Source organism: Periplaneta americana, chromosome 16, assembly GCF_040183065.1.
Source record: "Periplaneta americana isolate PAMFEO1 chromosome 16, P.americana_PAMFEO1_priV1, whole genome shotgun sequence".
In the NCBI taxonomy this organism is placed as follows: domain Eukaryota; kingdom Metazoa; phylum Arthropoda; class Insecta; order Blattodea; family Blattidae; genus Periplaneta; species Periplaneta americana.
The window spans coordinates 142,202,670-142,215,758 of NC_091132.1; the positions used below are offsets into that span (position 1 = coordinate 142,202,670).

At 36.6% G+C, this 13,089-nt stretch overlaps 1 protein-coding gene across 5 annotated transcripts in view; it reads left to right on the top strand.

The window, feature by feature from the left end:
* Tpst (tyrosylprotein sulfotransferase) overlaps window positions 1-13,089 on the top strand; it is a 1,264,187-nt gene that overhangs the window by 877,811 nt on the left and 373,287 nt on the right. The gene's annotated exons all lie outside the window — the stretch shown is intronic.

The window sequence follows — 13,089 nt, forward strand, 5'->3', positions numbered from 1 at the left end:
GTTACTAGACAAATTACTGCAAGTTCGAAATACAAAAATAAATGTATTAAAGTGTCAAATTATTTGTATTCCTATTTGAAGCAAACATATTTTTGTAATTAAGCAAAATAAATATCCTTCAATATTATTACTCTCTTTGTATAGCCTACTGAGAAAATGTTAAAGAGTTATTGTATGATGAAATGTACCTGGTGTTATTTGGAGATCGTATTTTCTTCCTCCTTACCATTTCTTTCTGTGTGAGATTTGTGTTCCAAATAATTCGCGATCTTACATGAACTTATGTAATATCGATCATTGGGTTATACAAATCGAACAAGATTCAGTCAATATGTGACGATGAAGAGTTACGGCGTAATCAAATGATGCAGTTATGACGTATAGTGTTTAACACTGGTATAGAAAAACGCCAACTATATAGCGTTTATTGGTAAGAAAAATATACATGGCTTGTGCACGTCTTGTTCTGTGAAAAACTATAACATTGTTTAACATATCTATAAGCAACTTTCATTAGTAAAACTCTGAAAGTTTAAAATATAAACGCAAGTTACTGCAAGTTCAGATAATAAAGAAAATATATGCGTTATAGTGTCGAATGAACTGTAAGAATACTAGCAAACACTTTTTTTTTCAATAACACAACGTAAATTTCCTTGTTACTCCGGTTGTGTACTCGAAAAACGTTATTTTCATGTAAATGCGCCTGATGTTCTGTCTGCTCTGCAATACATCAGGCGTAACCGCTCGACAACCGAGTTATTCGGCCCGATGTTCATCGTAGCCGGTTGAGCTCCGACCGGTCAAATCTAAACCGGTTGTGTGCGCAGTTTTGCAGGTCTCTACAACACACAACTTGAAAACTGGGGGATCACTGCGCTATGATGCTAAAACCAAATGCACGTCGGCTAGTTGTCTCAGGCTTTAACGGTCTGTTTTCTCTATTATGACTTTCTGATGACTGAGCTTTCAATAAATGTACCTAAAAACAACAGACAATGACGAATCAATGCTCATAGCAATAACAAAGAATCACAATGTGGCAAACAGTCACAACACTAAAACAAATGCAGCGTTGAACCGGTGCGAGATAGGACACACATTGATTAATGAAAAATGTTTGTTTTAGTACCCTATATTTACCATATTCTTCTGTAACATAAGTTTTTACCCATCCTGTATGTCCAATATTGATACCGGTAGTACAGACCGATTGATTGCGCACACGTGTGGAGTTCTTTCCATTTATTTTTATTTTACTTCCTTTGTCAAATTGGAAGAAAACTGTAATAGTAATATATATTTTTCTTCCCTTACTTTATTTAAACATGATGCAAAGATAGCTTCGCGAAATTTTTGCAATAGTGAAACACATAAATGTTGAATATTTTGTGTGCATCACAGACTACGACTGCCTTTCTTCTTTCTTAATTAAATAATACTTAAATATAATTTTAGTATTATAACACTCCTTTTTTTCGATCACGCCGTTACGGTGCGATATTTATATCGGAATAATACTTACTTACTTCCTGGTTTTTAAGGAACCCGAAGGTTCATTGCCGCCCTCACACAAGCCCGCCATTGGTCCCTGTCCTAAGTAAGATTAATCCAGTCTCTATCATCATATCCCACTTCCCTCAAATCCATTTTAATATTATCTTCCCATCTACGTCTCGGCCTCCCCAAGGGCCTTTTTCCCCTCCGGTCTCCCAACTAACACTTGCTGTGGTCGTGCCAGAGAATCAGTCCCATTCCGAGGCTTATTTGAAGGTTTCGTAACAAGCTGTTTTTTTACGGTGATGGGTTGTTAGCCCTTCGCCCAACCCCCAAGCTGGAGGACCACCCCTCATCGCCTGCCCGCGACTGTTTATTCTATATATTCACAGCTACCCTCCATATCTGGAGGCCGTCTCGATCCGCAACCTGAGGACGCGCCATGCCGTGGTGATAGGGATCCACAATAGGGTAAACATCGGTAATTTCGTGATAATTTCATGAAAATTAATTTAAAATGCAAATGTGTAAATATATCCTTATTCCGATTTTTTCATCTAAAAGACGATAGTTTGCTGTACAAATCTGGAGACATAAAAGATTGGACACGTTCTTGAACAAGTGCCAAAAACCACTTTTACAACTTCAGCTAAAAGATTGATTATTTCGTGATAACCTTGGTAATTTCGTGATATTACATTGATAATTTCGTGAGAGGTAGAAGAATTGTGGAAAAATTCATGAAAGTCAAATGAAATTCTCATTTATTGTTACAAGACTTCAAACATAGTAATTCCGTCTAATATTCATAGCAAGAAAACATAGAAATACATATCAACACATAATAATAAGAGTGAAATCAAAGTAAAAATTGAAATTTGAAAAGAGATCTTCTTTGCCCTGAAAGGGTGAACACTTTTATTACGGACTTTACTATAGCCTATATTACTAGGGTAACTCCTAAAGTAATGCATAACATTTGTTTAAAAATTATGTTTCTATCCTACAGCTTTGCCGTTTTCATAGAATGTAGATGCATCCTTTAGGAACAAAATGTCACTTTTCCACATAATCCCCGTCCCTTTCAACTGCCTTACGTAACCTAGGAACGAGGGCCTGTAGACCAGCACGGTAAAAGTCTGGACCAACATGTCTGAGCCACTCTTTAGCAGCGTGCACAAGGGAGTCATCTTCTAACCTCGTTCCGCGAAGGGATCCTTCAGTTTACCAAAGAGATGGTAATCGCTAGCTCAGGACTGTAAGGCGGATGTTTCAGTGTTGTCTATCCGAATTATTTGATCTGGTCTGTGGTCTTGTGACTGACATACGGCTGTGCGTTGTCGTGCAATAGCAGAAAATCCTGCTTCTCCCGATGTCGTCTAACACGACTCAGTCGAGCTTAAAGTTTTTTCAGAGTTGCCACATACGCGTCAGAATTAATGGTGGTTCCGTATGGCATGATTTCCACAAGCAAGAGTCCTTCTTAATCGAAAAACACAGTAGCCATAACTTTTCCTGCCGAAGGTGCACTTTTGAATTTCTATTTCTTTGGTGAATTTGCATGATGCTACTCCATTGTCTGCCTCTGTCGCCGATCCAAAATGGTGGAGCCATGTTTCATCTTCTGTCTCAATTCTTGCAAGTAAATCATCTAGCACTTATCATTGGCACTTAGCATGATAACAAATCAAACAGAAGCTACCCTGAATTCATTGCGTCCCCCTTTTCTTTTTTGTTATCACATCTTATCTTCAGAGTTATAAAATTCGTATTGTAATACAATTTTTAAAATAGTATAAAATGTAACGTTTAATTCTCAACAAAATTTCGCCTCAAACAGCTAAGATTTTTATCAGTAAAGCTAAGCCTATATGGCGACTACAGCTGTATCTAAAATTCCAAAAACATTTCCTAAAATTTAATGAAGATACAATACATCTTTGTACCAAATATCATATGCCTACCTTTAGTAATAAGCCTGTAATGTAAGTACAAACATCCACAAAATTTGTACGCCTAAGAAATCGACGCTAAGTTGCTCTCTCCAAACATAAAAGCTCACTGAAGCAGCTACAATAGTCACACAAAGCGTAGCTGTATGTTTCTGGAAACTGGACAACATATGCAATCCCTTGACGGAAATTTGAATCTCGTAATACCATTAGTTAGTTCACGAAAGAGCGAAGAAAAAGTATCACGAAATAACCACTGACACGAAATTACCAATGTTTATCCTACATGGTATATCGGAATAATAGTACTAATAATTGTTATTTATTTTATAATCCAAATCTTTTGTATTATCCAACATCTGCAGTCTAATTTGTCTTTAAATAAACCAGTAAACAGGGTAATTGCTAATTTATGCATTATAGACAAGCATAGAGTCAAAGTTAAGTAGTTTTTTCTTTCACTTAATATTCCTATCTGGTAGTGCTGCTCTGGGACACAAAGGTGCTCCTGTCATCGATTGCCAGGAGAAGAAGGCGGATAGAGGCTTGATTTAGACGTATCACTAAGTCAACAGTGAGGCACGTCGATTTATTCTCCTTTCTTCTTCTTAGAAATCAGGGATAAACGAGAATAGTAAGTTTCTTTCATAGATGTATTGGATTTCGCCTACATTTTCTGAGATGTAGAGGCTGTTTTATAACCTCTTTACATCCTCCATCGATCGTATTACTAAATTCATATGAGACATTCCTCTGTTCTATATTTGCACGTGATACGGCTGCGCGATTAGGGTTTATAATAAAGGCGAGGAGATTTTTAAAAGTGTCGTCATCAGAGGTCCGCATCGGACGTTTTCGCTCGAGCGCCAACTAGTTCATAACATAATAATCCGGTAGGTAAAGCACATGCATGATGGGTAAAATTGTCACGAGCGATAAATCCTCGAACGGTATAAGCCGAGCGTTAGACATTCGTTCTTGTTACAGGGATGAACTGTGTAGTAACATCATAGATGTTTATAATTTCAAAACTTTGCAGTGTTTAACTAACCTCTCCATAGTACAACTACAAAACTTGCTTTAAAATGTAATATAAATGTTGTAGGTACTCGTAAATGTTTCCCCCCCCCCCACACAAGAGTGATTTTGTTTTTGCCACATCTGATAGATGTTACTGGATGTAAATGTAATTATTTTAAACGGAGAATACAATCACGATAATGCGAGAACTGTATCAAGTTTTCTAGCAATAATAATAATAGTAATAATAATAATAATAATAATAATAATAATAATCTCTAATAATTAGTGTATCAATCTTTGCGTCTGTAACAGTTGTGCGGCATGATTATTCGTTGTATTATATTTTCTGACAGAAAATTTCTGTGACGTTATCTCTGTACTAATATTGTTATTAATCTACTGCTATATCAATAATATTTTGTAAAACGTTTCTACATTGTCGCAGTATATAGACGGAACACTATGTATGGACCTACCATATTATGTGGTAAATCAAATATTGAATAATTATTAATTAGCAATAATAACTGTATATCGAAGTTTTTCATACTATTTTATTTATAACTTCATGTTCCTGTTTTGTTACGTTCCATTGACTGTTCCATTAAACGTTTGTCATAAACGCAGAAAATAAAGCCTTATTTTTACCGTGTGAGCAAAACATATGTGTATCTTATCTGTCGCCTTCCATACAAGATAAGCCATGTTGGTGAGATGACCTTGTACTGTGCTTCTATTTATTACGAGCGTATCACGACCGATCGTATCTCACTCGAGGGTGCGACACTTGACCGAGTTCAAGCGAGCGATTTAACTCCAATGCAGCATTCTGATTGTCATATTGGTTGAATGTGTTTTAAAGATGGGCATGTACTGTAAGGTCAAGAATACTGTCGGCGTAGGTAATTTTCCATCATTTACAATATAGGTTATGTAATATAAAATGTTACATTATGTTACGTTTTAAATTTAAAAAAAATAATCTGTGGCGTGATAGCCCATGGAGGGCCATGGCTACCATGCGACTGCTGACCTCACGCCAACATTCCTTATCAGAGATGAACGATCATTCAACCAATACAGAGGTATCATGTGATCAGCACGTTGATATCCCCAACCATTAAAATTGACCTACGAACCATAATTTCGCTACAACCTGTAGCTTTCCAAATGGATCACGATACTGGGTGAGCATCGGTCCCGTACTTGGTCGAAATTTGATGAAACAATTTTTTCTTTTACTAAAATTCGATCTAGCGCTCATTCCCTATAGACAGTGCGAAGTATGACGTCTGACGACTAGGAACTTGTATGAAATTGTTATATTGTTTCATTACATTGACGTTATATTCAATTCGTCAACTGTATTATATTGTTAATCGGTTGTTTAGCTACGTTACTTTCACTACAATTATAGTTAACGTCAATGGATTTAGTGGTACAGATGGGGTATTTGGCGATATGAATCCGGAGACTTCGTCATAAAATTATTTGGAATTCGTAATTAAGTTGGGAATGTTCTGAATACACTCAGATCTATTAGTTTCATCCATGTGTTTCACCTCTACGGAGATTTATAGTGCCGTCGCTCTAATTTCCGGCAGCCAGTCACGTTGCATATCGGCTACATTTAAACGTGTGAGTCTTGTGATTCGCTGATGAAGATGTTAAGCATTTCCTAAAGCTGAATAAATACTTAATATATAATCGCCCGCCATTTTGGCTCTTTCATTGGCGTTCACAGAAAGCACACGAGGACGTTATTTGCCGCTCAATTACAGTGCCGCTGAATTACAGTGCGTTTCATTTATTATCATAGGAGCTACGACATGATATTATTTAACGGTGTAGCAAAAAGATCCGTCGTCTGGTAGCTCGGCAACGAAAGAACAAAAATGGTGAACGATACCACCTACCTAGCCTTTATAGAGCCTTGACTTCCTAAGACGTAAGCAAAGAGGAGGAGTCACGCCGGGAATAACAGCGTCGCGACTATAATAAGCAACTTATGGCCAATAATAAATGTAAATGGACTGGCTTAATTATCTCAAAATTCTTGGTATAACCAAATATCAGTTGTTATGTTCTATCCAGCTGGTTCTGTCAGTTCAGGACATTGAAGAAAATAGGTGCAGAAGTTTCTCCTTCCGTCCCACATCATTTGTATCCTCCTGAGTCCTGAGACATTTGTTGTTTTATTTTTAAAGTTCAGTACAATTCTATAGGTCAGTTTCTAGCTCATACTTTTCCAATTCACTGTGGGCTAAACCAAAGAGATGCACTATCACCTTTACCTTCTTAACTTTTCTCTAGAATATGCCATTAGGAAAGTTCAGGATAACACAGAGGGTTTGGAATTAAACGGGTTACATCAGCTGCTTGTCTATGCGGATGACGTAAATATGTTAGGAGAAAATCCAAAAACGATTAGGGAAAACACGGAAATTTTACTTCAAGCAAGTAAAGCGATAGGTTTGGAAGTAAATCCCGAAAAGACAAAGTATATGATTATGTCTCGTGGCCAGAATATTATACGAAATGGAAATATAAAAATGGGAGATTTATCCTTCGAAGAGATGGAGAAATTCAGATATCTTGGAGCAACAGTAAGAAATATAAATGACACTCTGGATGAAGTTAAACGCAGAATAAATATGGGAAATGCGTGTTATTATTCGACTGAGAAGCTTTTGTAATCTAGTCTGCCATAAAAAAATCTGAAAGATAGAATTTATAAAACAGTTATATTACCGGTTGTTCTGTATGGTTGTGAAACTTGAGAGAGGAACAGAGATTAAGAGTGTTTGAGAATAAGGTTCTTAGGAAAATATTTGGGGCTAAGAGGGATGAAGTTACAGTAGAATAGAGAAAGTTACACAGCACAGAACTGCACGCATTGTATTCTTCACCTGACATAATTAGGAACATTAAATCCAGACATTTGAGATGGGCAAGACATTTTGCACATATGGATGAATCCAGAAATGCTTATAGAATGTTAGTTAGGAGGCCGGAGGGAAGAAGACCTTTGGGGAGGCCGAGACGTAAATGGGAGGATAATATTAAAATGGATTTGAGGGAGGTGGGATATGATAGAGACTGGATTAATCTTGCACAGGATAGGGACCAATGTTGGGCTTATGTGAGGGCGGGAATGAACCTCCGGGTTCCTTAAAAGCCATTTGAGAGTAAGTAATATAATTCTACACTTAAAAAAGTCACTGAAATGAGGAAACATGCTGACCAGATTGTGCAGGTTAGAGTTAGGGCAGAAATGTGGGCATATTATACTATACTTCGGTCTCTGCACATACATCTTATGTCTTAATCATATATGAAGTATGATATGTAGTATACTGTACTATACACCCAGCACTCAGGACGGTACAGTGTAAGGAAACACTTCGGTTATATGCATGATTTGTGACTTGTCATTACCTCCCATATGTTAATCTCTTTAATAGAGTATAAGACTGGTTAAAGCAAACCTTTTTTTTTTTACATTGGGGAATTTAATTGAAGTGAATTTTATTATGGCAGGCAGAGTAACTATCTCATGCCCCCATGTTATATTGCTACTTATGCACTTCATTAGAACCAGGTACTCAGCTTCGAAGCCGTTAACCTCGTGAACTTACAGTATATTTATTTTCCCCTATTATCATATTATAGGATTATCTAAGAAATTAGCAATTTCTTTGTGATAGTAGAAGAGAAAAGAGTGGGGGAAGGGAAGTGGTCCGTGGCCCATTTCTTTTAGAGCTCATCCCGACATTTGTCTTGTTACCCAAGGGAAACCACGTAAAAACCTTGAGCAGGATGAGGTGTCGTGCTGACGACACGCCAATTGGCTTCAGTGAGGTCTGTATATGTTGAGGTGGAAGGTTGTCTTTTAATCATGATTTAAAATACAAATACATTAAAAATCCATAAAAATTATTTACAAGAAAATATGAACAATACAGCTATGCATCCAATAACGTCATGACCCTGAAACATTGAAATAACATTATTAGTGCATTAGTAGACCGTTGACTCTCAATAAGGGGTTCAGTCCGTTTCATAGCAAGTGTGGGAGCGTGTGGGGCTCTCTCAGTAGAGACTGGAGTATAGGGGCGTAGTGCTGATCACATTACCTCATTATTTCTAGTGTCGAGGTTAAGAAAGCAAGGGACATGTACATCACTACCTCATACTCCTCAATAGCATGTAGGCGGATATTTTCATCTTCGTCGTTGTTGATGTTTTACTCTAAGATCTCCGGGAGCTCAAAATGAGTCCTCCACACCCCCCCCCCCCAATACCAAGAATCCTGCACGTACAAGAAGATCAATATAGAGTTCTGATCTAATAATAATAATAATAATAATAATAATAATAATAATAATGGCTTTATTTAACCTGGCGGAGTTAAGGCCGCAAGGCCTTCTCTTACACTCGACCAGGATTAAAACTTGCTTACATAGTTGAACATAAAACTAGATCGGAATTAAGTAATTACATACTGATACAATATAGGTACATAATGAGATCAAAAGAGGTACATTAGTTACATAAAAATTTACCTCATAAAATAAAAATAAACATAGTGGAATACATATTAATGTTATTAGAATCAAATATGAATCACATAAAAACAAGACGATAATTCAATAAAAAATGTACACAGTAAAAAAATAAACACATTAGTATACATATTAGTATTAGATTACAATTAAGTGGGATTTACATAATTAAACCAGAAACCGACAATTGAATAAAATGTACACAAAAATAGATTAATAATAAAAAAACAACACAGTGGGATACATATTGGCGTTAGGTGATAAATAAACACGATTTAGATAATAAAAATAAGAAACAAAAAAAATAAAAATAAATACAGTGGAACACATTCCATTAAATATTTGCAGCGCGTTAGGTCTGGCAACTCATCATAAGATATTTTTCTAATTTAAATTTAAAGGAAATTAAAGTTCGGCAGCCCTAGACTTCAGGCGGCAGAGAATTCCAGTGACGAGAAGTTGCAACAGTGAAAGATGAAGTATAAAGAGATGATGTGTGGAGTGGTATTTCTGGCGTGTTATCATATTGTGACCGAGTATTTAAGTTATGATTCCGAGAAAGACTGTGGAATCGGACAGATATGTAAGAGGGAGTAGAGGTGTGAAAAATTCGGTGTAAGAGAGAAAGGGAATGTAACTTTCTCCTATCATTTAACCTGAGCCACAATAATTTATCGAAAGAAGGCGAAATGTGATCGTAGTAGCGGACATTGCAAATGAAACGAACACATGCATTATGAACACGTTGCAGTTTCTGGGACAAATCCACCCTGAGATCACTGAATAAAGCGTCACAATAATCGAAATGAGTTGGCCAAAATATGTCTCTATCAACATTATTTTGTTCATAAAATCTTTACTCTTTCAAAATGTTTCCGGGAAATTTGATAAGAATTCACGAGTAATGGATCCTACGTACTTAGACATAGGATTGTAAACTCACCTCATACTTAATTTAGCATGGTTATTTTTCATTTCTTTGATCATTACCCTCTTGTAAAACGTTAATAAATGTACTCGTCAGGAACGTTACTGCCGTCTCCGAGACGAGAGTTCGCCGAAAATGCTATTAGGCCACAGTTTCCGATGAAAGTACTGTTCATAATTTCCTAATCTATTTCAAAGCAGAATGTTAGCTTTCTCGAGTCGCTGGTTACATTGTCGTTGGTTTTTAATTTCCGTTCGGCATTTGTTCTTGCAAAATAAGATGGTGGCGACGTTTTACTTTAATAGAGTAGAAAGGAAGGAAAGGAGAGAGAAGATGGATGTGTCTAACCTTAGGCTTTTATGTTCAATTTTATTACAATTGCGCTCAAATTAGAACGTGTGTCAACATTGAAGTACGAGAGAAAACTTTCAGGGATAGGTTTCTAATTACTTATTGTTATTATACTTATTTATATGCCTAAACTGTCTTCTGTTACTTTATTCTAGTTTAAATAAGTCTTTAGCGAATGTTATCAATGAAGTCTTCTTCACTTTTTACATCTATCTATATTCCGATATTTGCCTCACCATCGTCATAACAACAACAATAATAATTTCTTTAAATGTGGCAATGGTCGCATAATAATTCATAGATCTACATGGAGCAGAGGGAAGATGCAAGAGGGAACACCTGAACATAGCTGATCTTTCTATTGTACTATCGTTGGTTAGTTATGGGAGAGTTTGAATGTTTTTTTAATTACGTTATTTAACGACGCTGTGTCAATTACCCGGATTTTAGCATCAATGGAATTGGTATTTGACTAGATGAGGAGAAGGATTCACCATAGATTACTTGACATTCACCTTACGGGTGAGGAAAACCTCGGAAGAAACCCACCCAGGCAAACAGTCCAAGCGGAAATCGAACCCACACCCGAGCGCAGTTCCGGATCAGTAGGCAAGCGCCTCTGCCGACTGAACTACGCCGTTTTATATATAGATGTATAATACATTATGTATATACCGGGTGTTTCAGACCACCCGTATCAGCCTTTTTTCTCGAAAACTATATGATACTGGTTGTTCATAAAAAAATTGATAACCAAAACCTATGTAAAGAATCGATTAATGGTAGTAACATTTCCCGTAACAAACCGGAAGTAGGGTTACCTGTGGTCAACTTCGAAATTTCAAATGGGAACATGGGTCATTGAAGGTGCCATTGGAAACTAGTTTTATAAAGAAACAACTTTTACTGAAACTTTTTTTTCTAACTTGTATTGTTTACTCACAAGGCAACAAAAATAGTATGTTCTGAGAAATGTATCTTGTTTATGTACGTACACTCTTCATAGTAAGTGTTCAAAATGTCCTCCACCCTCTGCAAAACACTGTTCTGATCTCCTCCTACCATTCGTAATATCACTTTCAACTCAAAGTTACCTTTTTTTTTTAATGGAACATGTGTGTTTTTCCTAGCGAACTGAAAACTGAAGATACAATTACAGTAGAACCTCTATTATCCGTGGTAATGAAGGGGATGACTGAACGGTTGATCGAAAAAATCGGTTAATCCGTACCATGAAAGATTTTGTAATTTTCTCCATGGTCTTGTATTTAACTCGCTAGGTAGTGTATCAGAAGTTCATTAATTTAAGTCTGGTTGTCAACGACGGGTTTTAAGGAAGTCCTTTGTAATGTCTGTCTCAGGAAAGATAGGAATAAAGGAGGTCTCATGTTGTAGATTTACATAATTTTTTACACCTTATCCTTGTTTTTTTTATTAAATCACACAGTTTTAACTCCAATCTCGTATTCTGATGTGAGATGAGGCACAGTTCCTCTTTCTCAAACCATTCAAATTATTTCCATTTTTTCAATACTTAGCACAACACGTTTTCTATTAACATCCGTGGAAAACATTTTATATGCAAGTTATATTATAGAATGACAATTTGAACAGTAGACAATGTTTTGTAACGATAAAGGCTTGTAATAACATTCTCTAGCAAAAACATATGTAGAACCTGCTTGCACAAAACTGTACTTCATATAAGTTATTTATTTTTTAAGAAAAAAAAAAGAGCGAAAAATAGACAGTCGGATAATCCGCCAATCGGTTAATAGGGTGCCGGATAATCGGGGTTCTACTGTAGTGATAACGATTTTGATTTCATTTTTCTAAATCTCATACCTTCTGAAATAAATAAACTTTTAAAACGTGGCAACGGAGACATTGTTTGTTTCGTTATGCCAAAATATAGTACCGTACACACAGCAAGGATTGCTTGCAGTGTCCCTGTACTAAAAGTAGGCCTATGCATTAAACAAAACAATATCAGTACAGTACTCGTGCCTTCTGATCCTGTTCGTCTGTCAGTGTCAAACAGGTAAATACCGTAGTAATATTTTGTTTGCGGGTGAAGTTTCCTTCACAAATCATGGTAATGTGAATTTGAGGAACATGCACTACTGGTACGTTCTGGTACCTGCTTTCGCGAGGTTGCTCATCAACGGCAGTGAAGTATCAATGTTTGGTGTGATATCATTGGCAGCCGTATTGTAGGTCCCTATTTTTATCAGGAAACACTAAACGGATAGCTATACGCATAATTTCATGGAGACACTTTACCTCTTCTAATGAAAGAGTGAGATTGGAAACTCATCTATCAATGTGGTTTCTGCATGATGGATGTCCCGCACACTTCGCACATATTTGCAGAGAAGTAGTGGATGCAAAGTTTCCAAATCGGTGCATAGGATGGGGTGATCCTGTGAGATGGCCAGCTCGGTCCCCCAACTTGATCCCATTAGATTTATTTCGCTGGGGCGCAGTGAAAGATAGAGTGTATCAGGAAGTTCCAATGACATTAGAGAATATGCAACGCTTTCTTGTTCATCATCTCCACAAGTGTATTGATGCAAACGGTGGTAACTTTGAACATCTGCTAAAGTGACAAAGTTTCACCAGAAAAGACGTTACTGATTATTTATGATTGCGTTTTCCGTGCTGGATGTAGTTTAGAAACGTGAAGTTTCTATTGGTCAGAGTTTTTATATTCGACAGATATTGGAGAAAAAATGGAAGTATAAGGGTACAGTACATAAGTTATTCATAGATT